The 24,068-nt window shown below is 34.5% G+C and overlaps 1 protein-coding gene and 1 long non-coding RNA gene across 6 annotated transcripts in view; one reads left to right on the top strand and one right to left on the bottom strand.

Annotated features, from left to right (window-relative positions):
- LOC135127725 (uncharacterized) overlaps window positions 1-24,068 on the top strand; it is a 453,958-nt gene that overhangs the window by 162,624 nt on the left and 267,266 nt on the right. The window lies entirely within an intron of this gene.
- Window positions 21,361-22,164, bottom strand: LOC135128311 (uncharacterized). The gene is made up of 2 exons (XR_010280364.1): window positions 22,089-22,164; window positions 21,361-22,036 (listed from the first exon to the last, which is right to left on the bottom strand). It is a non-coding gene; the product is annotated as an uncharacterized LOC135128311 (long non-coding RNA).

Raw genomic sequence — 24,068 nt, 5'->3', positions numbered from 1 at the left:
TTTCCAGTTATTGTGCACATAACGGACACCTATCAGGAGCAAAGCTCTCGCCGCAGGACATGTTTTACACAGCGAGCTTTTGTCCGCCCTCCACATCAGTGGCACAACTGGATCTCAACACACATTCGTACAATGCCGGCTTCTGTGATGTTTTCTGAATGCAAGGAGAGCGTCTTAGAGCTCCTCGGAGACTATTCCTAAATCTCTGTATAATTTCCCCACAAAGGAAAAGTGAAATGTATGGGGTGTTCACTATTGTAGGGAAGTTTTACTTCGGGACAAAAACTTCGGCGGAGCAGTTCACACATTTGTTAATTAAACGGTAGCGAGGATTCGGAATTATGCTTATCTGGAGAGAACGAAGTTTCGGGCTTTGTTTCTCTTGGTTTGCACCTTGGAATTGTCACACTTGTACTGTAGCGAGGCGAAGTTTCCGCCGTATTGTATTTAATATTTAGCTTTATTAAATATTTTCGGGATTGAAGGGAAAACTCCGGCTCGAGTTGGCTTCTGGGCTGCCTCTAACTCGGGCGCATCTTTTTGGAATCATACACGTAACGCAAGGATGCACAATAGAGCGTCTCATTAACAAGGTTAGCATTGTCGGGACGGCTAAAAATCGGGATTTCGGATCGACGACGCAACTATTTTCCAAAGGTGTGTTAAACACACTATCGGTGTTTGTTGTCTGCTAATTTTCGTTAATTCATTAGTCATTTTAAAAAACGTTCAATGTTTACTGATTTGTCTGTCTGTCTGTCTGTCTTTCGTTCTGTCCTTCCTTCTTCCCATTCTTCCTTCTTGCCTTCTTCCTTTATTTCCCTTTTTCGTTCTTTCGTTCATTCGTTCTTTTCTTCTTGCTTCCTTTTCCTATTTCCGTATCTCTTTCTTCCTTTAATAATAATAATAATAATAATAAAGGGACTTTATTAAATAATAATAGGCGAAGTCTAGCCATAGGCTATTCCACTTAACCTTAGATTTACAAGAAAATAAAACTAACCAAACAGTTTGTACAGAAAAACGGATTAAATATCTAGACAGGAGTCAGCTAGGTAATGATCAAATTAAACAAATTAAACTAATTAAATCTAAATTAAATAATCCATAATTAGAAACTAAATTTATACAAATAATAATAATAATAATAACAAAAAATTAACAACAAGCAAGAGAACCACAATAATAAACTTAAACCTAAGTATTAACCAAACATTTTTTAATTTTTTGCCTAAAACAATTGATGGAAGAACTTGAATTAAACTCTAATACAAATGTATTGTAAACTTTGATAATATTGTACGTGAAAGATCTCTGAAAGATAGATGTATAATGCTTTGGCATTGACAGTTCTTTAAGATTCCTTAATGGAAGACTTGAGTTTAATAGACTTTTTCTTGTATGAAATTTACAACGCAAGTACGGCGGAGAGTTAGAGGAAAATAACTTGAAAGCAAAGATAGATAGGTGATACTGAAACAATTTGTCAATTTTCATCCAACCGAGCTCACAGATTTTCTGAGACACATGATCAAATTTCCTCAAACCAAAAATGAAACGACAACAATTATTTTGGATTTTTTGAAGACGGTATTTATCAATACTGTCAAGACATGGGTAATATATTACTAGGCAATAATTTATATATGACAAGACAAGAGACTCACATAATTTCTTCCTCAATTTAAAATTGAGTAAAAGGTAATTTGAATAAAGAAGTTTCAATGCTACATAAGATTTTTTAATAATGTTAGAAATATGGGTCTTAAAACGAATATCGTCATCAATCACCAATCCCAAATTTCTTACAGTATGTAAAACTGGTAGTTTTATATTATCAAATTTAACATTAATATTGTCAAAAAGAACATTTTTAAATTTTCGGGGAGCGAAGCAAATAACTTTGCATTTATTCATATTCAGTTGGAGGTTAATATCAGATGAAACATTTGCTATATTTTGTAAGTCATTATTTATATGGTTAGATGCTATATCAACTTCGTTAGGTAGGAAATGATGCTGCATTTGGGTGTCATCTGCAAAGGCTCTCTTTTTAGATACTGAAGGTATCTGCAACAATTGGGAAGTATATATAGTAAAAAGAATTGGGCCTAAGACCGAGCCTTGCGGTACGCCTGATGTTATTAAGCCAATTTTAGATTTACCAGACTCGGTTACAACTTATTGATGTCGATTTTGTAAATATGATTTAAAAAAAGAAACAGAAATTTGATCGAACCCATAATATTCCAGTTTTGTGCATAGGAGGTGGTGGTCCAAAGTATCAAAAGCTTTTGAATAATCCAAAAGAGTTACAATACTTGCGTGGTTTCTGTCAAGTTCAATCAGGCAGTCATCGATAACAGAAGCTAGAGCTGTCGTTGTGCTATATCCCTTGCGAAAACCAGATTGATCTTCAGATAATATCTCTTCTTTTACTATAAAATTAAAGATTTGATTATAGATACATTTTTCTAAGACTTTAGATAATGTTGGAAGAATACTTATTGGTCTTAGGTCTTCTGGAGAGTTTACCTCATCGATTTTGGGAATAGGATGAATTAAAGCCACTTTCCATAATTCTGGAAAGTATCCAGTCTCCAGACAGCAATTAATAATGTGAGTAATTGGCTGAACTATATTAGGACAACATAATTTAATCATGTAAGCAGAGATACCATCAATACCCATAGCATTAAATTTCAAGCCATTTATGATTTGAAACACCTCCTCCTCAGTGGCCAATGAAAATTTAAAGTTACTATTTGGTTTATATTTGATACCTTTTATGTTATTAGCAGCTTCAACACAGTTTTGGGGAGGAGTGAATACTGACAAAAAATATTCATTTATTTCATCAGCACTGAATGTAGATAGATCACATCCTTTAACTTTTTTTTGAATATTTAACTTTTTTAGTGCAACCCATAGTCTTTTTTTGTTTGAAGTATTACTTTCATAATCTAAGTACGCTTTTTTTTCCCGTTTCAGTGCAGCAACCGTAGAATTTCTTAGCTGCTTATAAAATAGCCAGTGCTGAGCAGATTTAGTTTGCTTATATAAACTTAATGCTCGATTTCTTTGTTTCATCAATTCTTTAATAGAAGGGGTGAGCCAAGGTGCATGGGGCTTTGAAATGAACGAGGTTTTGAACGGAGCGTGATAGTCAAATAATTCTAACACAGTTGTGTTAAGCTACCTGATTTTATCTTCAATATTGAAGATGTAATAAATGTTATCCAAAGATTTTTTATTTAAGTCTAACATAAATTTATCATGCAAGAAGTTTTTAAAGTCTCTGTATGTAGTATATTTAGGAGTCATTTTAGGAATATTTAGGAATCCTTTCGTTCTATAGATACAGACTTCGACGTACTGATTACAAAAATATAGTGTTTTTTGGCTTCGGAGCAAGATTTTAAAAATATCTATCAATTTAAAAAAAAAATTAAAAATTTAGGTTTTGAAAAAGTTGTCCAAAAATGTTAAAAAAATTTTGGGGTATAGACTTCGACGTGTTAATTCCAAAAATACGAATATAGCGTTTGTGTGATCCCGGGCAAGATTTTAGAAATATTCTGTTTGAGATGTAATTTGAAAAAAAAAAATTTGTCATTTTTTCAAGGTTTTGACTTATTCCTCAAAAAAGTCAATTTTTTTAGATTAAGTTACGAATTTCCGTCTCACATTACTGCAAAATCGATAAAGTTTAAATTCAGTAGAAATTATCTTTAAGAAAGAAACAACAATATCAAAAAATATTAACAGGAAGACTTACTCGACGGATATTTAATTTAAATAAAGTCTTGATTTTTCAACATTGTATAGTTATTTTATCAAGGCGTGCTCTAAAACGAGCACACTGTTGAACTCGTCCATTTAGAAAAGTAGAAAGATAATTAAATTTTCTCGACTTAATTATACGTCGCCTCTAAGAGCTATCTGCTTGAATTCCTTCTTTTACCAGCCTATTCTTAAAAAAGTTTTAAAACGTATTTTATATTTAAGGTTATGAGTTCAGACAAAGTCGTTTAACCAAAGCTTCGGAAAGAGTTTAAGATGGAAAAATTAATTGCGTTTATAAACCGAGTTGTCTTGTACTAAGTTTGAACCGAGATATCACTAACCAAGACAAAACAAAGATTTTAACAATTTGTTTTAGTTGTATTTCGATTTAGGATATTTGTTGTCAAGCATTTTATTTTTTAGTATATACGCTTCTCTAACTTATTCTAATTTCTCTTTCTGTGTACATTTTGAAGCAAACACGTTAGAAGAATATATGAGCACATATATTTTTCATTATTAATTTCAAAAATATTGTAAGGGAAGCATTTATTTGAACACAGAGGGATTACGTTTTTCTCATCTAATTTTTCACTAAATACTTGAATATCAAGAGCGCCGTATTTATTCAGGTCGTGTATGCTTTTATATTCCTTTCGTAACAAAGTTGCAAATTTAATAACCAATGGAAATTATAAAAATTTACTCAAAGTAAAATAACCAGACGCAAATAAAAAGGCATATTCAGCTGCCTTCAAATCTGCATATCAAAGTTAGTATAGAAGGTAGTTTTCAAACGCTGTGTTTTGCAGTTAGAATATGGAACGAATTTTTATTTTTCGTTGAAGTAATATCCCATTTAAAAAATAGAGAGAAAAGATGTGTAGCTTTTGGATATGCTTATAAGATGGATATATGATGTAAAATCCTGTCCCCCATACATTTTAATGAAGTTTGTCTACCATAATTGAAATTTACCAGTGCTGTGATTTCTAGTTACGCTATCTTACGAAGCACTTATTAAATGAAAATACCCACAAGAAAATCTTGTCGCTTGAAAATTTTTCTCAAGCTATCTAGGCTGTAGTTTTCCGATAACCCCGTGAATTTCCTGTGGCTATTTTTATTTAATACTGCATTGGTGTATGGGTCGTTTACGTGGAAATAGAAATCCGTAGCCTAGCTGGAGGCTGTATGGAAGGTTCGTCCTATTGATAGACCCTCTCCTAACAACTTGCGCAACGGTGTCCAAGACCCGCACAACAAAGAACCAAGAATTGCCTCGTAAGCGAAAAAAGAAAACCAGCAAAAATATTTTAAATTAATGTACATTTTGCATAACCTAACCCGCAATCCGGCTGGTCGCACAAAACGTTCCTCTTTTCGATACTCGCAACATCAAACACTGCCGACGAACCACAACCGCCCACCCTACAATCCCAAGTTTAATTTTGAATATTGAAATGAAGTAAATGACTTTAAATGAAGCATCAAGTATTCAGAAGGAGCTCCCTCGAGTGGAGATATTTAATTTATTTAAACATCAATCGGCCCTATCTCGGCTGAAAAACGCAAACATCCTGCGTCAGAAGGGGGAGACGGTACTTATTCAAATAAAGACAAGAATCCGCACCATCACTTATTCACTAGAATCGCATTAAGCTATCACAGCGAAGAGCCATTTTTTTATTTAATTAATTCCCACCAGCGTACTATGTCAGGCTTTAAAACAGAGATAAAATGCGCGCCAAGTGACAGACACCATTTCTCTTGCGATTTGAGCTTCGGCTGTTTCACGAGGCAGACGTTGCGCGATTTGGTGGCGGCCGCCGCCGCCGGAGGTTTGGAAATTTCGATTAGGATCACGGATAATTTTGTTTCTGTAAAGCGGCTGTGATTCAGTTAAATCGGGCTACTGCACGAACTTTAAACAAAAGAACAAAAAATCTAAATCTATCTAAATTCGATAAATAATAATCCTGTATTTGTGGTTTATGAATCCGCCTTGATACTTTTGTTACAATAGTGCTTCTAAAAACGAGATTCATTGTTAACTCTGTAGTTAATCTCAGTAAATGTCTTAAAAGAAAAATTACAGGGCGTGCATGTTACCCAATTATTAACATCGCCGTAATTTTTCTAATCTAATTTATCGCCTCCTCCAAGTTAAATTAAAACTCTCTAGGAGTATACCTTTTAGGAGACGTCTCACTCGACCTAGTTCTTTGCAATCTTATATATTAAACAAATCGCTGCAGCAACCTACCTTAAGATTAATGATTTAGAAAGCTTGCATCTGCACCATTACTGTAACAAAATTGCACCAATAGTAAATACCACCCCACATTCATCAAGCCATCCGCTTTCCCGCTAATTAAACATCATGTGTTCCTGAAACTGGTTCGGAATATTACCCAGGTCGGGTACACGCTAATATGACGTAATAACCGTATCATTCCAAATTGAACCAGCGACTTGACAGAAATGCGGTTATTAAATAAATTCATTAGGCAATTAGTTGATGTCCATATTAAGGTCCGTTCCGCACCGCAGCCCCACGATTATTTAAATCACGCGATAATTGGCCGAATTTTGGACTTTCTTAATTATCGCCACAAACTCTAACGACTTTCATAAAATGCACTTACGGACCCGAGCTTCGATTTCTGTTAATTGTGCGGTTTAATTGCGAGTTACGTTCTAGCTTAATAAGATTTATTGTACGAATAGGTTTAATTTAAAGGACTTAGTATGAAAAATAGTTCGGGTCACGTGAATGTTAATCTTGAAAAATTCACGCCATTAAGATTAAAAATAAACTAGCGCTAGGGTTAGAACGCAACTGCGATTATACTCGTCGTAATTTATTTTAAGCGCGAGTGCTTGCTGATTAAGCTCTTTATGACATGGAATTGCTTGTTTTATTCACACTTTTAGCGGCATTGTTTCGTGGCGTGCCGGAAGCGTTCAGAAAAGTGCAAAATTTAACTAAAAACAAGATTTGTTTCAAAGATGGTTTAATTCCAGGTGCTTTTAGGTTATTGTGGCAATTTGTCGTTTGCGGGGAAAGCGTTAATGTTTCGTATCCATGAGCACGATTTTCACGTTGAATTTAGATATCTCAGGACGGTTTTGTGTGAGACATTTTGTATTTCTAGCAACAATTTAACGATTTCACCTGAAAATTTTGCATGGTAAATGCCATTTTAATTTTATAAATAGACGTACTTCTGTACCTGTGGTTTATGAATCCTCCTTTGTTACAAGTAATAGTCTGAATAAATTTGACCCTGCTAGAATATAAAAGAAAAAATTATGTTTTGCCAGACGGTATTTGCGTAAACGAAATACTGTTTATCCCCTGTAGTATTTAATTTAAGACGAAAAATTTGTTTTTTGAATAAATAAGAACATTCCGAAAGATAAATAATTCGCATTACAACTCACTTGTAATGAACTTCATTAAAAAGCTTAATTAATAAATGAATTTGTAATTGACTTTTTTCCGAATATTTAGTTACTTGAGTCGGATAAAACAACATTCTCTTTCGAGTACATTTCAGATAAAAAAGATGTTCTGTTGAGCTAAAAAAAAAACTAATTTGCCAGAAAGTTTTATTAGAATTCACCTTGTTTAACGCTGACTAACAGTAATGTTTTCGACTGTAAAACACTAGGAGCCGGTTTATGAAAAGCGAATTAAATATTTAATCCCCGATTAATTTAACAGAGGATTAAAATGTAGAATATGTGCCCGTGATTGGTTAAAACATGCACGTTGCATAGCAACGGACCGCAATTAAAAGTTAATCGCAATCAAATTTTAATTCGCTTTCCATAAACCAGATTTATATTTAAATTTTTAACGTAGAGATTTATACATAATTTGTAAATTCGTACGTTAAACATATAAATAAAACTAACAGTCCATTTACAACTTGTTTTGTTTTAATGCACTTTTTGCACATTCTTTTTGTATGTTAAATTTCAACTTTTCACATATATTTGTACATATTTTTGTGTTTTTTATTATCGTAATCGGCGTACATTGGACGTTCTAAACTTAACTTCATCTCATATTCCGGATTATATTTATCCTTTTCTTCCTTTTTGTGACTTCTTTTCAGGCTTCTTTATCATTTGTCATCTCATGGGTAAAGTTTTCCAGAAGTAACGTTATGATAAAATGATTTAGGGGAAAAGTGCTTAAAATGATCCCCTCAGGTCAAATGATCCCCATCAATTGTTAGAAAATTTGTGGCTCCATCTACCAAACATAACTGTCATTTGATTTAGCGCTCTGTAATTAGTACCTTCTGAAAGTTTGATGGCGTTCTGTGTATTCTGCACAGTTTTGTGCCAAAATATGTAAAATAAGCACCTCTGATCTAAGGTAAGATATATTTTAAAAGTCCATTACTTCCATTTGAAAGGTCTTATAGCGGTGGTAGTTGTTTTGACAGAATTAGATACATTTCAGTCGTAGGTTAGTTATGATCTTTTTAGCGCATGTAAAAATTGAAGGTTAGTTTACAATTTTTGAATGCGGATATGCTACCTAAGGCGAAATGATCCCTTTTTCTTGAGGCAAAATGATCCCGGATCATTGGGCGGGGCTAGTGCCTGCTAAGATAAGACTGATTTTTGCAAATCATATACCCTCTAAGAAAAGAGAGGGTGGGTGGGCGGGCCTAGTACCTGCTAAGATAAGACTGATTTTTGCAGATAACATATCCTCCAACCCCGCCCACCTACTCTTTATTTTATTTGAGGGAATACCATTTGCCAATATCAGTTTTATCTTAGCAAGTACTAACCCCACCCACCCACCCGTTATTTTCTTAGAATGTATGTTATTTGCCAATATCAGCCTTATCTTGCCAAGCACTAGCTCGGCCCATCCGCCCTTTATCTTGTTAGAGGCCTAGTACCTAATAAGATAAGACTGATTTTCGCAAATGACATATCCTCCAAGAAAAGAGAGGGTGGGTGGGCGGGGCTACTACCTGCTAAGATAAGACTGATTTTTGCAGATGACATATCCTCTAACCCCGCCCACCCACCCTTTAGTTTCTTCGAGGGAATACCATTTGCCAATACCAGTTTTATCTTAGCAGTTACTAGCCCCACCCACCTACTACCTGCTAAAATAAAACTGATTTTCGCAAATGAAATACCCTCTAAGAGAGGAGAGGGAAGGTGGGTGGAGCTAGTACCTCTTAAGACGGGGAACTTTAAATAATTTAAAAGAATTTTAGGGATTTTCGTGTTCTATTTTTGGGAAATTTTCCGTCTTAAGAGATACTAATCCCAGTCACCCGCCGTCACTTTTCTTAAAGGGTATCTCATTTGCCAAAATCAGTTTTATATTAGCAAGTATTAGCCCCACCCACCCACCCTCTCTTTTCTTAGAGGGTATATCATTTGCCAAATTCAGTTTTATCTTAGCAGGTAGTAGGCCCGCCCACCCGCCCTCTCTTTTCTTGGAGGGTATCCCATTTGGCAAAATTTGTCTTATCTTAGCACGTACTGATGACTAAAGTATTGTCTCAAACTCTTCCAGAAATTATACACCCCGTATTTTCGGTGCTTTTCAAACTTTTTTTGTTTATTTTTTTTAAGAATTTATGTTTTTGTTAATTTTTGAAATAAAATATTTATCAGTTATGTCATGTCTTGTTGATGCTGTCCCCTTATGGTCAAAATTCAAAGGGATCATTATGCCCATGCCGAGGGATCATTTTACCTATGGGGATGCCTAAAATGATCCTTTTGTAAGGTCCTGGAAAAACGTTAATAACTTTTTTTATAATTATCGAATCGCCAATTGGCTTATACTGTTACCTAGATAAATCAATGTTCTTACAAATAATGCTACAGTTTTACATGAATAATAATAATTTGTATTTTTTAAAGAATTTCTCCCTTAGCGGGATCATTTTAGGCACCTTTCCCCTAATTTGATAAAACGTCCAAGTTAACCTAACATTCAAGGCATGAAGTCTGACATATAAGCTGACACAAGTTCTGACTCATGACCTGACACGACGTGATCTGACATATCGTGACTTGACAAGATCTAATATGACATGATCTAACACAACTTGAAGCGATCTAACCTAACAAAACCCGAGATGTTATGACATGACCTGACACGATATGACCAAACATAACATGACCTGACACGATATAATTTGATATATAATGAACATAACTTGACATGATCTGATATGACGTGACCTAACACATCAATTAACAAAACTGGAAAGGTCTTGAGCTAATAAGACACGAGATGATACAACATGACCTGACGATCTGACATATTGTGATCTAACACGACATGATCTGACAAATCGTGAGCTGACATATGACCTGACACCGCGTGATGTGACATACCATGGACATGGATTAAGACATCCTAACGCGACCTGACATGATCCGACTTGACAAGACATAAGTTGACACCACATCATCTGGTATGACGTGACATGATGCAACGTGTCATATATAATATGGCCCAACCTAGCGTAAATCAACATTACGTGATATGACGTGACCATATTTTATTGTGGCCTGAACTAAAGACAAAATTTCGAAAAGAGCCTATAAACGTAATACAATTTTGTCATCACTTGTCGTTTCTAATTCAATTAATGCTGAAGATATTTCGAGAGTACGCAAAGTACAATATATGTATGTATCTATTAACGCTCTCAGGAAAACCGGCGACCATATTTCCAGTCTTTAATGCACAGTGTTACTTTCAGCTCCAACTTCGTAACTAAATTCCGGAAAAGTGCACTTCACACTTAATTTCCAGACTCGCAGTAATTGAATTGTGGCAAAACGCATAGCGAACTTGCCGACCTAGCAGTAGAACTGGGTCACGCCAGCTCTATCCGCCTATACCAACTTTTAACTAAGGTTTTGTCGTCACGCATATCAAGTTCGTGGCTTTGAAACCGCCGTCAAAACGACCGATTCTCTTGTATTTGATCGTACACGTTGTAAACACAAAAGATTCAATCCTGTCGCGATTTTTACCCACTCGATTGATTCTAGATATTGGCGGTCGGTAATGAAAAGCGCCGATAACTTGAATGGATTCGACGGGTATCAATACCAGAATTAATAATTAGGGCCACACAACAATCATTAATCAAACTATTGATGAAGTAATTACATGGAGCGCCGGAGCTTAGCAAGCTCTGTCCGTTTAAAAGCTCCCCGCCGAAGTGGGACGTGCTCGGGTCAAGAACAAAAAACATGCCTCAGTTATTAATAATTATCGACTTTAATGTGGCCACACAAAGAATCAATTTGTATCGAATTACGCGATGGAAAAATCACGGCCACTTTTCGGATTATTAATGAAGGAGAGGCGGTGCAGTCTCGTCCAGGGATCGGTTATTTAATCGAGTTTTTAAGAGAGTAACTGAAATGCCGGAAATTGTCTCTGTTTGTTTTATTTCATGGAATTTCGATATTAAATAACATGAAGGAATTATTGCGGTTTTGTTATTCTTGACCCGGCGCATCCACCGTAATTATATCCGTCGAAGAAATTTATTTGTCTCGATAGCGAGATTTCCAGAAAAATGCCCGTTATAACAGGTACAGAAACCACAATAAAGTCGTTTCTTTTATATCGAATCAATAAATAAGTAACTTAATCAATCTTTCATTAGAATGAAACGTGCTTTAAGGATGAGACGTATTTATTAATGAGTTGGTTGAAAATGTTCATGACGGTTTTTTCTTTTCAATTATTGTGGCGCACGAATTATTTATAACTTCTTTTATTCTCAGGTAGTAGAGCTTAATCACATGTAATAGTAAAGTAGTACAGATGCAGCTTTTGAATTTTTTATTTTCATTAATGTCTTACGAGTATCCACGTTTCCAGCTATTATTAAAGTCTTCTATAACTAATACTAAGTATTTAAAACTGGGGCTCGGTCGAAGTGTGTCACTAGAAATGTATTAAAATTAATGTGTATCTAAAATTGGCTAGAAACAGAATCAAAAGATTTAAGAACAAAGTTACAAGAATAAGGTTTTTTTGCTCTTTATTAACAACCACCTGTTAATTTCTCCCTGAAAAACATAATTAGGAAATAGTTGTTTGTATTTTCGCCTATAAATGTATAAATATAACGATTTGTAGCTTAAGAGACTATTAATGTAGCCACTGTCTCTTTGGAAATACACACAATAATTACCGCTTTCGAAAGACAAACATGGTAGTTAGAATGCAGTTCTTAAACAACTATAAGACTTTAAACACGCAAACCGAGGCTCTTTATATTCAAGGTATACCTACGATTGACTTGATGTATTTTTAGACGACGGATAATGATAACATTTAGTGGCAAAAACAGGATGGTTGTTGATCCGTCTTATTGATTAGAGGAATTTGTGATATGGATCTGATTTCATCTGAGAGGTCAAATATAATTAGAGCAACACTATGTTGGTATTCAAAATTTAACGAATACATAGTGGATTGAATTGGACAAGTTGTTAGTGACATGGATTTAACGAAGCAGGAAATGTAAATCAAGAATTCATGGCTCGAAAGCTTGGACATGTTAGGTTATGTTTCATGTTCACTTAATAAAATATTTGTAGTAGGAGTCATAGTGGATGTCAAACATTAAGTGAATTAAAGAGGAACAGAGAAAACTGTTAGTTGGTTTTAATGGAAGCAGTAAGAATGAGGTTTTTCGAAAATCCACGAATTATTTATCATGTACCGAATTTAGGACCTACGTTGTGTTGTGAAAACAATATGATGGATAATCAGAAAAGTCAATCAATTTAACATGAAAGTGAAAGTACGATTTACTATCATTTATAAACAAATTTTATGTTATAATACAGGGTGATGAAAAAATTACGTATATGGTCGATGATACGTTCTTAAGAAGGCTCTGAAGAACTCGGAAAAGATGGTACAAAAAGAAAGTTATTTTTTACTGTTTTTTATGGGAATTTCAGTTTTTCAATTAAATTCACTATAAGATATATCAGGACTCCGGAGCTAATTCTTCAACTTTGAAGTGTAATATTTTCAAAAATTTGGTTCAGATTTTTTAAACCACTGTCTTCCGAGCTTTTTAACAATGTACTATCGAGCACCCTGTATATTTCGAGTCATGCATGCAATTTTCGTTTGATACATTTCACTTCTTTGTGTTATTTAGTGAGGAAAAATACTGTAAATTCCATTTGAGAAAGTTTTTGATACGAACGGCTAATAAATAACAACTTATTGAGATATGGCTAAAGTTCGGCCAAAAATATAGTGCAAATATGGTCGTAACACTTTAAATGATTTGTGGTCGGGAAGCCCAATAAAAATTATCGACGACAAAATGCTTAAAAGGATTTCTGTAACGACGAATGTTTTTAGGGGCTTAAAATTTCAACTATTATTACAGTACGCACTAAAGAAAACACGGACCTAATTTTTATATTGTGTCACCACACGTTCTCTCTCATTCAACAGAAGTCTCATCGAGCACCAATTGATAAAATTTTATCATCGTCGAGCATATCGAATAAAAGCCATCCTATCTTTGCAACATAAAATTAAGCTCGCGCTTCATATACGGCTCGCATAAATAAACCCCTGAATAATTTATCGCTTTTTTTTTCAGTTCAGAAAGCGCAAAACCGGTACGAGCCCCTCCCGATGATTATCTGTTCGAGAACTTAATTAAAAAATGCGCATCGCCAAGTAGCATGAAGAATTTCAATAATGCGCAAAGTCGTTTGTTTCGGCATGCGCCGTAATATGTATTCCGGAATAAAAATGACAATAACCAAAGCTGTTTTATGCAAACGAGTCCGCGAAAACGGCACGTAAATTCCGGCGCGCCCATTATTCGTGTCAAATATGTTAAAGCTGCCATAAATCGAAAGCCCCAAAGCCGAACAAGTGTCTAATGCCTCTATTTTGAATAAAAAACGCTCAAGTGTAACATTTTCCAGTTCAACTTGGGCCGAAATTACCAGGCGGGCTTAAAAGTTGCAGAAAGCTCCCGAGCGAATCCGGCAAAATGACAGATTATTGAAACCGTTGGCTAGACAAAGAAAGGCGTACGTTTCCGGTTCCGGCTGAACGACCGGAAATGTCATTTTAGCGGAAGGGGAGGAAATAAGATAATTCTGTTCGGTTCGAACTTTGCCAGACTGCTACGGCATCGAGTTTAACAAAATTTTTCTAATACGAATCTCGGATTTATCCAGGTTTTTTCGAGGATTGCCTCTCGGCAGCGCGGCGGGTTTTATTAAGACAGGCAGTTTGATTAAAATCGTAAAAAATGATTTAGCTGGATATTATGATAAACTGATTTTTATTAAAGGCGAAACTGAGATGCGAGCTAAAAAATAAAACTGGCAAAGTTTTAAAGCTCCGTAAGTGGAGAGTATGAAGCGTGCGCGATGTAAATCATAAAAGGAAACAACGTGCTTGTAAATTCAATAAAGCTCAATGCTTATCGGGTAACTTGAGAGGGAGTATATAAGCTACTTGCGTTACGCTACGTGGAAAGACTTAAAAGGTTTAGATGCAATAAAACAACCTTATTTGCTTTGTACTATATAAAGAAACGGAAACTTTTCAACTTCCTCAACTTCGATGGAGAGGAAAAAGATATTTTCAAAAAGGGAGAGGAATGGCCAGGTAGATAGATACAGGTGTTTTTCGAAGTGTAATTTAGGATTCCACTCTCAAAGTGGTTTACAAAATTGATTTAAACTTACGGAGGAACTACGGGAAGGTGAGCTCCGAGTTTAATAAGGTGCTCGGGGCTCGTTCTAGACGAAATATTTCGTCTACCGATCGGGAACTGATATCCCATAAAAAATCCAATTTTGGTTCGATGAAGTGAACCTTCGTTGCTATTTTAAATGTCAAAGTAATGATCATGGTAACATAGTTGCAATTAAATTACACAATTTTATTTGTGAGCTTCCAACTTGTTTAATAAAGTAGCCGAACTTCTCCCGAAAGTAATGACCAGTGTAGTCTGTCGAATATTTCAGAAATTTTGCAGTTTTTCTTGGAATGATACCAAAAGTATTATCTATGCCAGCTATGTATGTATAAAATAAGTAGTTCTTGCCTCCAACAAGCTGTTACAACTCTCACAATGAACAGCAGAAAAAAAAATAAAATAAAATTTATGTCTGCACACACTCTGGAAACAGACAGCCAAAAATGGTTGCTCTGGAATATCTTTTCGTAAATTGTGCTTTGCTTTCATTCGCTTATTTCTCTTCTAATTTTTGACAAAAATCACCCTTTAGTGGAGAGTGAATCAAAGATATCCAGGTTTGTTTTGGCATATAATTTTCATCTCGGGAAAAAGGTTTTCCGAATATCATAATAAATTCAGTTGAATCTTCTGGTGTTGCCATTCTTGAAGCTAATTTTTTAATGACACTCAGTTAGGTGATAAAATTATTTAGTGAGACTTGTAGCATTACGAGGAAATCAGGAAGTCGCATATCGTCAAAATGAACTCCCGAGATTATTAAAAATGTTCGAAAAGAAATGGCATTCAGGCCAGACTTTTATCATTATGGGTACTAAGACCAAGTAAAGATTGATTGATTCGATTAGTAAAAAACTTTCGAGATTCTAGAATTACACAATTTTATAAAAGTGCAAATAAATTTATTTTGTCTGCTTCATGTAATACACAGTTCCGCCACTATTGACACATGGATGAATCTCAAACTGTGCCTAGCGGAAAAGCGGTGTTTGCGTTAATTCATCCGCAAATAATTTTTTTGTTAAATATTTCCCACTATTATCCCGTTTCTATTATAATTTACACAGACGGACGATCATGGTTTTAAAACAAAACGTCCGCATTGTAATGTAGTTGATTGTGCACACGTTCGAGCTACCGTCTCGCTTCACTTAAACCTGTAAGTCCTGAAATTGTGTCATACTAACTCCACGTCTTTTTTTTTCAGGTAAACAATCACATTCGACATCCGGGGCAGCTCCGCAAAGCCGAGCAAAAATTGCTTTCGGGTAAGAGTAGATTAGCGGGCTCTGTTTGCTCTAAGCATGTAATAATACGTCGGCCCTTAAGAGCTCCGCGAACAACATTTTCAACAAAATTTTCCGCTCTTCGTTCGAAAACGCTCGCTCATTCTTTTATTGCGAACCGCACCGATTTCGAATTCAGAATATTATCCATTCTATGAGGCTTCGGTGTACAATTTCGTTAGATACGGTTTCATGAATGTTAATCGGCGATTTTCATGCCAAAGCTTCGGCACCTATGGTCAGAGTTGCATACGAAACAGTGCGACTATTGCATCCGGCTGAGGAATTTTCTCTTTCGTAGCCAGACGGAACTACTTTAGGTTTATTTTCGGCGAGAGCAACTTTGTACCGGATCGATTGCATCAGAAATTTTAAAATGCGACGGAATAATTTATACAATTTTGGCGTGAAGTAAGCGTTGTAGCACGCATAAACATTTATGAAGAATCATCGCGACCTACATGCTTTTCTACTCCATCTCGGACCATCATACTTGGAGGTAATCCTCTTGACGCTTTGCTCAAATGAGTTAAAAACGCCGCCGGCTCCGCGTAATACGAAAGAAGTTGGTGCATAATTCGGGCCTCAAGTCTCCCATTGTTATTATTTGGAAGATTAATTACCGTAGGGATATTAGAATTCTCTAAAACCCCCAAATAAAATACCAAGAACGCCGCCATAAATCTCCGTTTTTAATCAAGTCCTATTTTTATATAGTGCGTTTTGGCAATATTTATCCCGCCCCACTCCCCCCGATCCAATAAAAACCAACCGGTCAGACTGTTTTGCATCTTCGAGTAAATACAAATTCGATCTAAAATCCCGCCATTAATAATTTCTGTCTCGGGCAGCTGTTATCAGTCTTTGTCCTTGCCTTGTCCGCTTTTCGATCTCAGATATCGCAAGAATAACTTTATCGGCCGGTCCTTTCAGGCCTGTACTAATGTTTCGGCTGAGTGTCGTTCGCTCGTTTGTTCATCGATTCAAAGGGAGAACGAACAGGGTAGAAACGTGTTACATAAATACCGTGTCTTATTGGTTGCGTAGAGCTCGAGGATGGGTCGGATGCGACGTCGAGGGGCGAAATTCCCGACGATTTTGACTTGCCTTAATTCGAACGCAGGTGCGGCGAGGAACACGAGAACTATCGGTGAACTTTTATTAAAACCATAGCGAATATTGTAATAATAGTGAGTCTAGTCGACGAAGAAAGTGAGGAAATCGATGGCGAAATTTAATAGTTTTAATGCAACAAGGTTGTGAGCTAGTTTTTGTGTCATCCCCACCAACAATTTAAGACGTCATTTCAAAATTTTGCTTAGTACATATCATAAATTTTAAAACATAACTTACTCTTGTAGTTGTGGTTTTTGAATTTGCCTTCATTTTATTTATTACTATAATTTTTATTATTTATTAGTTCCCGAGCGTGTCATGACCTCTAGAGTACTAAAAAAGTGGTACCCCGTTTCTATCTGTCTGTCTATCTGATGTCTGTATCAATTTTTTTTCTAGTAAAGCTGGTATTTAAATACATAACAGCAACCAGACAGAACATGGGCCTTGGCTCAATGGCAAACGCGTTAGCTTTGCATTTGAAGGGTCCGGAGTTCGGTCACCGATTTATATCTTTTTTTTCCTTACGCTGTGTCTGGTTTATCTGTACTTTAGCATTTCGTACATACCTCTACTTTAAATTATAAGGGCTATTTTGATTTTAGAATTTTTACTGCCCGAGCGTAAACCAAAGAAGAATAGTAATCGTGTACATCGTCCGTCTATGTGCCGTCTGTCTGTCTGCCGTCTGTCTGTCTGTCTGTCTGCCGTCTGTCTGTCTGTCTGTCTGTCTGTCTGTCTGTCTGTCTGTCAATTTTTATTGGACAGATAAAAAGCTAAATTTTGTATGTATATTAGGAATATCGTGTAGATGTAAAACGTTAACCAAAAATTGTCTAATAATCCCCACCAACAATGGGATGTCGTCATTTCGGAAATTCACAGTATTTACTACCGTTTATTTTTTTAATTTTATAAATTAAGATGATCTTGCGCTTGTGGTTTATGAAATCGTGTTGAGTTTTTACCCTAGACATTTAGATTTTTGGGAAAAAAAATCAAAATTGAGTAACATTTTACAAATTAGCTTTGGAATTCCAAAATCGAATGCTCTGAAATTTTCAAACTTTTTAAGGTGATGTTAAGTTCTCCAATGATGACATCTCACAATTTTTTTTACCCAATTTCTCGAATTTACAATTTTTCGATATTTGAATTTTCGATTTTTTTTCTTCTCGATTTTTCAATTCTTCTATTCTTTAGTTTTTCGATTTTTCCCAATTTATTACTTTTAGATTTTTTGATTTGTCGATTTTTCGATATTCGAACTTAAATCTATTTACTTTTAGATTTTTCGATTTCCGATTTTTAGATTTTTGAATTTTACAATTTTCGATTTTTTAATGTCTCCATTCTTCAATTTTGAGATTTTTACTTTTCAATTTTGAGATTTTTCGATGCCTCAATTTTTAATTTTTCGAATTTTTGGTTTTTCAATTTTTCCATTTTTCAGGTTTTAGACATTCCGTTTTTTTTACTTCTCGATTTCTCGAATATTCAATTTTTCGATTTTTTGAATTCTCGAACTTTCGATTTTCGAATTTTATTTTTTCAATACTGAAATTTTCAATGTTTTACCTTTTCGATTTTTCCTTCTACATTCTTCAATATTTTGACTTTCTGGAAGATTTTTCTAATTTTGCGATTTTCGTTATTCAAATTTTTTCATTTTTCAACTTTTGGTTTTTGGATTTTTCGATGTTTCAATTTTTGATTTTTCTAATTTTTGATTTTTCAATTTTTCCATTTTTCAGGTTTTAGACATTTCAGCTTTTTACTTCCCGGGCGTAAGCAAAAGAAGTATTGTAATCGAGTCCGTCGGCCGACTCTCTACTTTTACGTTTTCTCGATCTTTTATGACCCCTAGAATACGAAGAAATAGGTCTCCCATTTCCGTCTGTCTGTCCGTCCGTCTGTCCGTATGTCCGTCTGTCCGTCTGTCCGTCTGTCCGTCTGTCTGCCGATTTTTATTAGACAGATAATCTCCGAAAGTACTGGACCGATTGTTGTGAAATTTTGTACTTATATTAGGAATATCATGTAGATGGTAAAACGCTAACCAAAATTTGTCTAATCATCCCCACCACTAATGTGATGACGTCACTTCAAAATTGTACATAGTAAATGGGTTTTAAATTGTATAAAATAATATAGTCCTAAACATGTAGTTTACGACTCCGAATTGAGTTTTTACCCGAAACGTCCAGATTTTTGGAAAAAATCAAAATTATAAAACAGCATTTTGCAATTTAATTTTGAATCTGCTAATCCGAATGTTTTGAAATGTTGCAGATGTTTTAAGGCTATAAAGAGCATCATAAATCTTTACTCAAAATATATTTGGTTATCCCCTCCAAAAACTTGATGACGTCAGCTCAAAAGTTTGCCGAATAAATCCTATCTAGGATATACAAAATATGATGAGTCTGTATTTGTAATTTATCATTCCATTCATATTTTTTGAATTTGCATATACCGGGTGACTCAAAAAAAAATGAAATCTACTGCAAAAAAAAACATAATAGACATGTAGTCGTCACGTTTCCGACAGTGAGGGAAGTACTGTCTAAACTCTTTAGACCGATTTTTTTATCCGATTTCTCGAATTGACGATATTTCGATATTCGAATTTTCAATTTTTTTACATTTCGATTTTTCACTACTTCTATTCTTTGTTTTTCGATTTTTTCCAGTTTATTAACTTCTTGATTTTTTGATTTGTCGTTTTTTCGATATTCGAAATTAAATCTTTTTACTTTTGGATTTTTCGATTTTTCACTTTTTTTGATTTTTGGACTTTGCTCAAGATTTCTTCGATTTGTCTATTTTTTGAATTTTTCAATTTCCGATTTTTAGATTTTTGAATTTTAAAATTTTCGATTTTTTAATGGTTCTATTCTTCAATTTTGAGACTTTTAAATTTTTTCTTTCCAATTTCTTGATTTTTCAATGTTTCAATTTTTGATTTTTCGAATTTTTGGTTTTTCAATTTTTCCATTTTTCAGGTTTTGGACATTTCCGTTTTTTTTACTTCTCGATTTCTCGAATATTCAATTTTTCGATTTTTCGAATTCTCGAACTTCGAATTTTATATTTTTCAGTATTCGAATCTTCAATTGTTTAACTTTTCGATTTTTCCTTCTACATTCTTCAATTTCTTTACTTTCTGGAAGATTTTTCTAATTTTTCGATTTTCGTTATTCAAATTTTTTCATTTTTCAACTTTTGGTTTTTCGATTTTTGGATTTCTCGATTTTCGATTTTTGCTATTTACGCCATTGGCTTTTATTTTATAGAGCTTATCACAAAAAAAAACCTGCAAGATCAAATTTTGTAACTTTTTTAAGGAAGTCGGGTTTATTTAACCGTACTTCAAGGACGGGGAAATTCGGTCTAAAGCTTTTGACCAATTTTTTGGATAAACTGAATTTGTTGGACTCTAACTTCAGGAGATGAAGGTAACGTTGGACGAATATTTTTGTATTAAGAAAATTTCGTTTTCTGTTTAAATACAAAATGTTAACAAATATTTTTTTGCATTCAAAAAATTAGGGAAGTTATCAAATAAGCAGAAATCGTCGTAAATTGTGACCGTTGGTCGTCCCCGCTTCTTGTTCTGAGTTCATGGTTTCTTGGAATAATGCGTTTATATCAATGCAAATCGATATCAGAGAAGCCGTTAACAATCCACTCTTTTCTTTAATATTTCAATGTGTATGGTTATTTTGAGTGATAACTGATTAGAATTCTTTATACAGAATGACCCAAAGAAAGTAGTGAATGAGGCAATTTATTTTGTTTAGGTGATACAACTTCACTGCAGCAAATATCTAAAAATCTAGATCCGACTGTTGTTTTATATTTTGGTTGGTTATAAAGCGTCAACAATCGTGATTAATTATGTCTGATAAAGGAATCTTAGTTTCTATTTATACGAGTAGCAACAACAATTTCGACTAAATAATTAATCTATCAATTTATTAGTCACTGACAATTAATGATAAATTTGATATTTTTTTAGCCAATTGTTTGTTCTTGATCTTGTCTAGTGTTTTGCTATGTACCTATTAAATTTAGTTGTTTTGATGATAACACCAAGTTTTCGCGTAATTCATATGCTCTTAGTAAAAATTCGAATGCTTAGGATAAAATATCTAAGCAGATTCATAAACCACAACTACAGGAGTATGTTACATTATAAAATTTAAATAGCAGTTAGCTTAGGTTCGAGAATTAAAAAAAAACAATTTGGTGCCCACTCTCGACTGCAAATTTTCACTGTTTAACCTAGATTTTATTTGAAAAAACTCTCTGATTCTGTTATTTATTAGCCGCAGTAGTCAACGTGGCTATCAATAAACCATTCACAACCAGGATTTACAAGCAAGTTTGATTAATTAGTTTAATACACAATACAAACTACATTAGAATAACTAACCAATTATAACTTATTGTTTGTACAAGTGTATAATTATGACTAACTTCTCTCAAAACATTAGCTCTAATTATCTCTGTTACCAAAAACTGCTGCTCAGTTCATCGACCTCTTTCCTTTTTTTTATTTCTTAGAACTAATTTTTGAGCGAAGTTATAACATTTAGTTTACAGTCAAAGTAACCGTAAGAAGATTATAAGTCTGGTTGCTTATTTTAACACTCGCATCCCTGTTGCCGTCTAGGACATGACGAAAGCCGATGTAGGGCGCCACAAGACTTAGGTAATACCTAAACTTTGCCCTAGTACCGTCTGCAAAAGCGTGCGTCATAGTAAACGGAAGCCATGTAACATCTAGGTTACATTTCGTTGTTATATTAAGTGTAACTTTAGAAGGAATTTGTAGATCTTGAAAATCTAATAGAGGGCCTCTAGGATCCACCCAATCAAATGGATCCACGTCCGTGACAACACTCGAAATTATATCGACGTTCAATGAATTTGTAAGTGAGAACAAAATTTCTCTGTAGTTTACGGGCTGGTACAAGAAAGAGAAGTTTGTTGGGAGGAGCAACAAAATAGTGGTTGACAGCAGTAATTTTCTCATTTTATTAGGTTGGCAGTGAAACCCTAAAAATGAAAAATATGAAATAGAAGGACGACTATATTTTTGCTTACCTACAAGTTGATGAATATATACACACAAACAAAAATCGAATGAGCAACTTCTTTTGTTGGATGAGTTTTATAGGTTCGTGGACATATAGTAATCATGATCGATTGTTATTAATGATTTTTAAAATAATAATAGTTGTGTAAATCGTACCGAAAATTCTCCTAAAGATAAATCAATAATATTTGGACAGTTTCGTACAATGTAGTGATTGATTACATTGTGTAACACAAATAGTAATTTGTCTTTAAAGAGAACAATGTGTATCCGGTAATTGCACACGTGATAATTGACACTTGAGGCCAAAGAACTGCTACATTTATTTTTTATATAGACCAAAATTCTATTGTCTTGTGAAATTAAAGACAGTAATAACAACTGTATAAATGGATCCTAAATGACACTGTACAAGTAGCAGGTAATATCCCCAACTTTTCAATTAATCATTTTTCATTCTCACAAACGATTAAAAAAAATGTATTTGTTTTATTGTTCTTTCCGCTTACATGCGACCAGTTGACAACTCCCATTATCTATTGCGTACATGATATAAGTCATTATAGAACTAATGATTTTTTTTATCAAACCATACGTTCACGGCACTAAACATTTCGAAACAATAATGATCCTAGATTACTCCGAATCGTTGAAACATAAATTAGCGTCCACTAGACAGACATTGCCTCAAACATTTAAAAAAAACCAAAGCTTTCAGTAAGTAAAGTTCCAAACACCGTCTAATGCAAAATCGATGTTAATATTAACGTAATGGAGTCAAAACTCGCCTAAATTATTGATATCGTGCTTCACTTGATTTCTTATTCGATCTTTATTGCTCGTAATTACATGCGACATAATAAAAATGTCTATAATTTTCCGTCGTTACAATGTCATTCTCCCCTAAAGCGCCCCGAATAAAAAATAACAACCACTAATAGCACCGAAAGCGTTAAATTGGAACGTACGAAAATATGGCTGTTGAAAACAACATAACACCCGATTAATAATTCAGAGTTCGTCCGGGGCACATTTTTCGAATGTCCCAATCGCGATCGTAAACCATCCAACTTCATTTAAACGCTTTTTTATTGTGTTTAAATTGCAGTCTATCGCGCGGATTGCATTTCTGCGAATCGCTATTTTATCATTTTTAACAGATTAAAGTAAATTGAAACCGGAGCTTCTGCAATCATAAATTCAGTTCACATTAGAAGTGTAAAATTTAATTTGGAAGAGTGCCAAACGAACCGACGCTCTGTTGCCAAAGACATCTTTTAATATTTCATTTTTAATCCACCGCCACATTTCTTTTATGGGTCTTCATTGCGTGATGCGATACAAAAACAATCATTTCTAGGATGGATTGTAAATTTCGGGTCGGTGCTATTTGCGGTGAACGGACTATAAATTCTGTAAAACTAGAAGAAGAACCGATATTAAAGTTAGATTAATGTTTGAGTTTGCTTTAAATTCCGCACTTAGTAAACATTTTGGGATTCATTTTGGCTTGTTTTGTATGGAATATTCAGGACGTTGCATCTGAGCGCTCGCGTCGTGCTCTCTGGAGTGGATTTATTATTTGTATTATTTGTATTATTTTCCAATAAATAAACATTTCTGATAAATACACCCCATAACCGTATTTCTTTTGTGTGGTGGAGAATCTGAGAATGGAGCATTGTATTTTAAACGGGCGTTCAGGAGCGGCGGAGAGATATACAATGTGTTTGTTTATGTGTAGTGGAAATCAATTTGCCGTTAAAATTGGATTTTACCATATAAGCGTATGTAAATTATTTGCAGAAAAGTTGCACAATATCGCAGAAAAAAATGTATTGACAGTTTAATATGTACAACGGCGAACGATTCTTTAAATTTCGAATCTAGATTGGCTTTGGAACAAAAAGTCATGTGGTTGATTGATAACACCAGTTTTTAACTTGATCTTGACGTTGATATCAATGCTGTATGCACTCCACATCCACATAC

The sequence above is a fragment of the Zophobas morio genome, unplaced genomic scaffold, assembly GCF_036711695.1.
Source record: "Zophobas morio isolate AGI-343-1 ecotype UQ-CSIRO unplaced genomic scaffold, CSIRO_AGI_Zmor_V1 ptg000012l, whole genome shotgun sequence".
Classification (NCBI taxonomy): domain Eukaryota; kingdom Metazoa; phylum Arthropoda; class Insecta; order Coleoptera; family Tenebrionidae; genus Zophobas; species Zophobas morio.
This window is presented reverse-complemented; position numbering and strand designations above follow the sequence as displayed.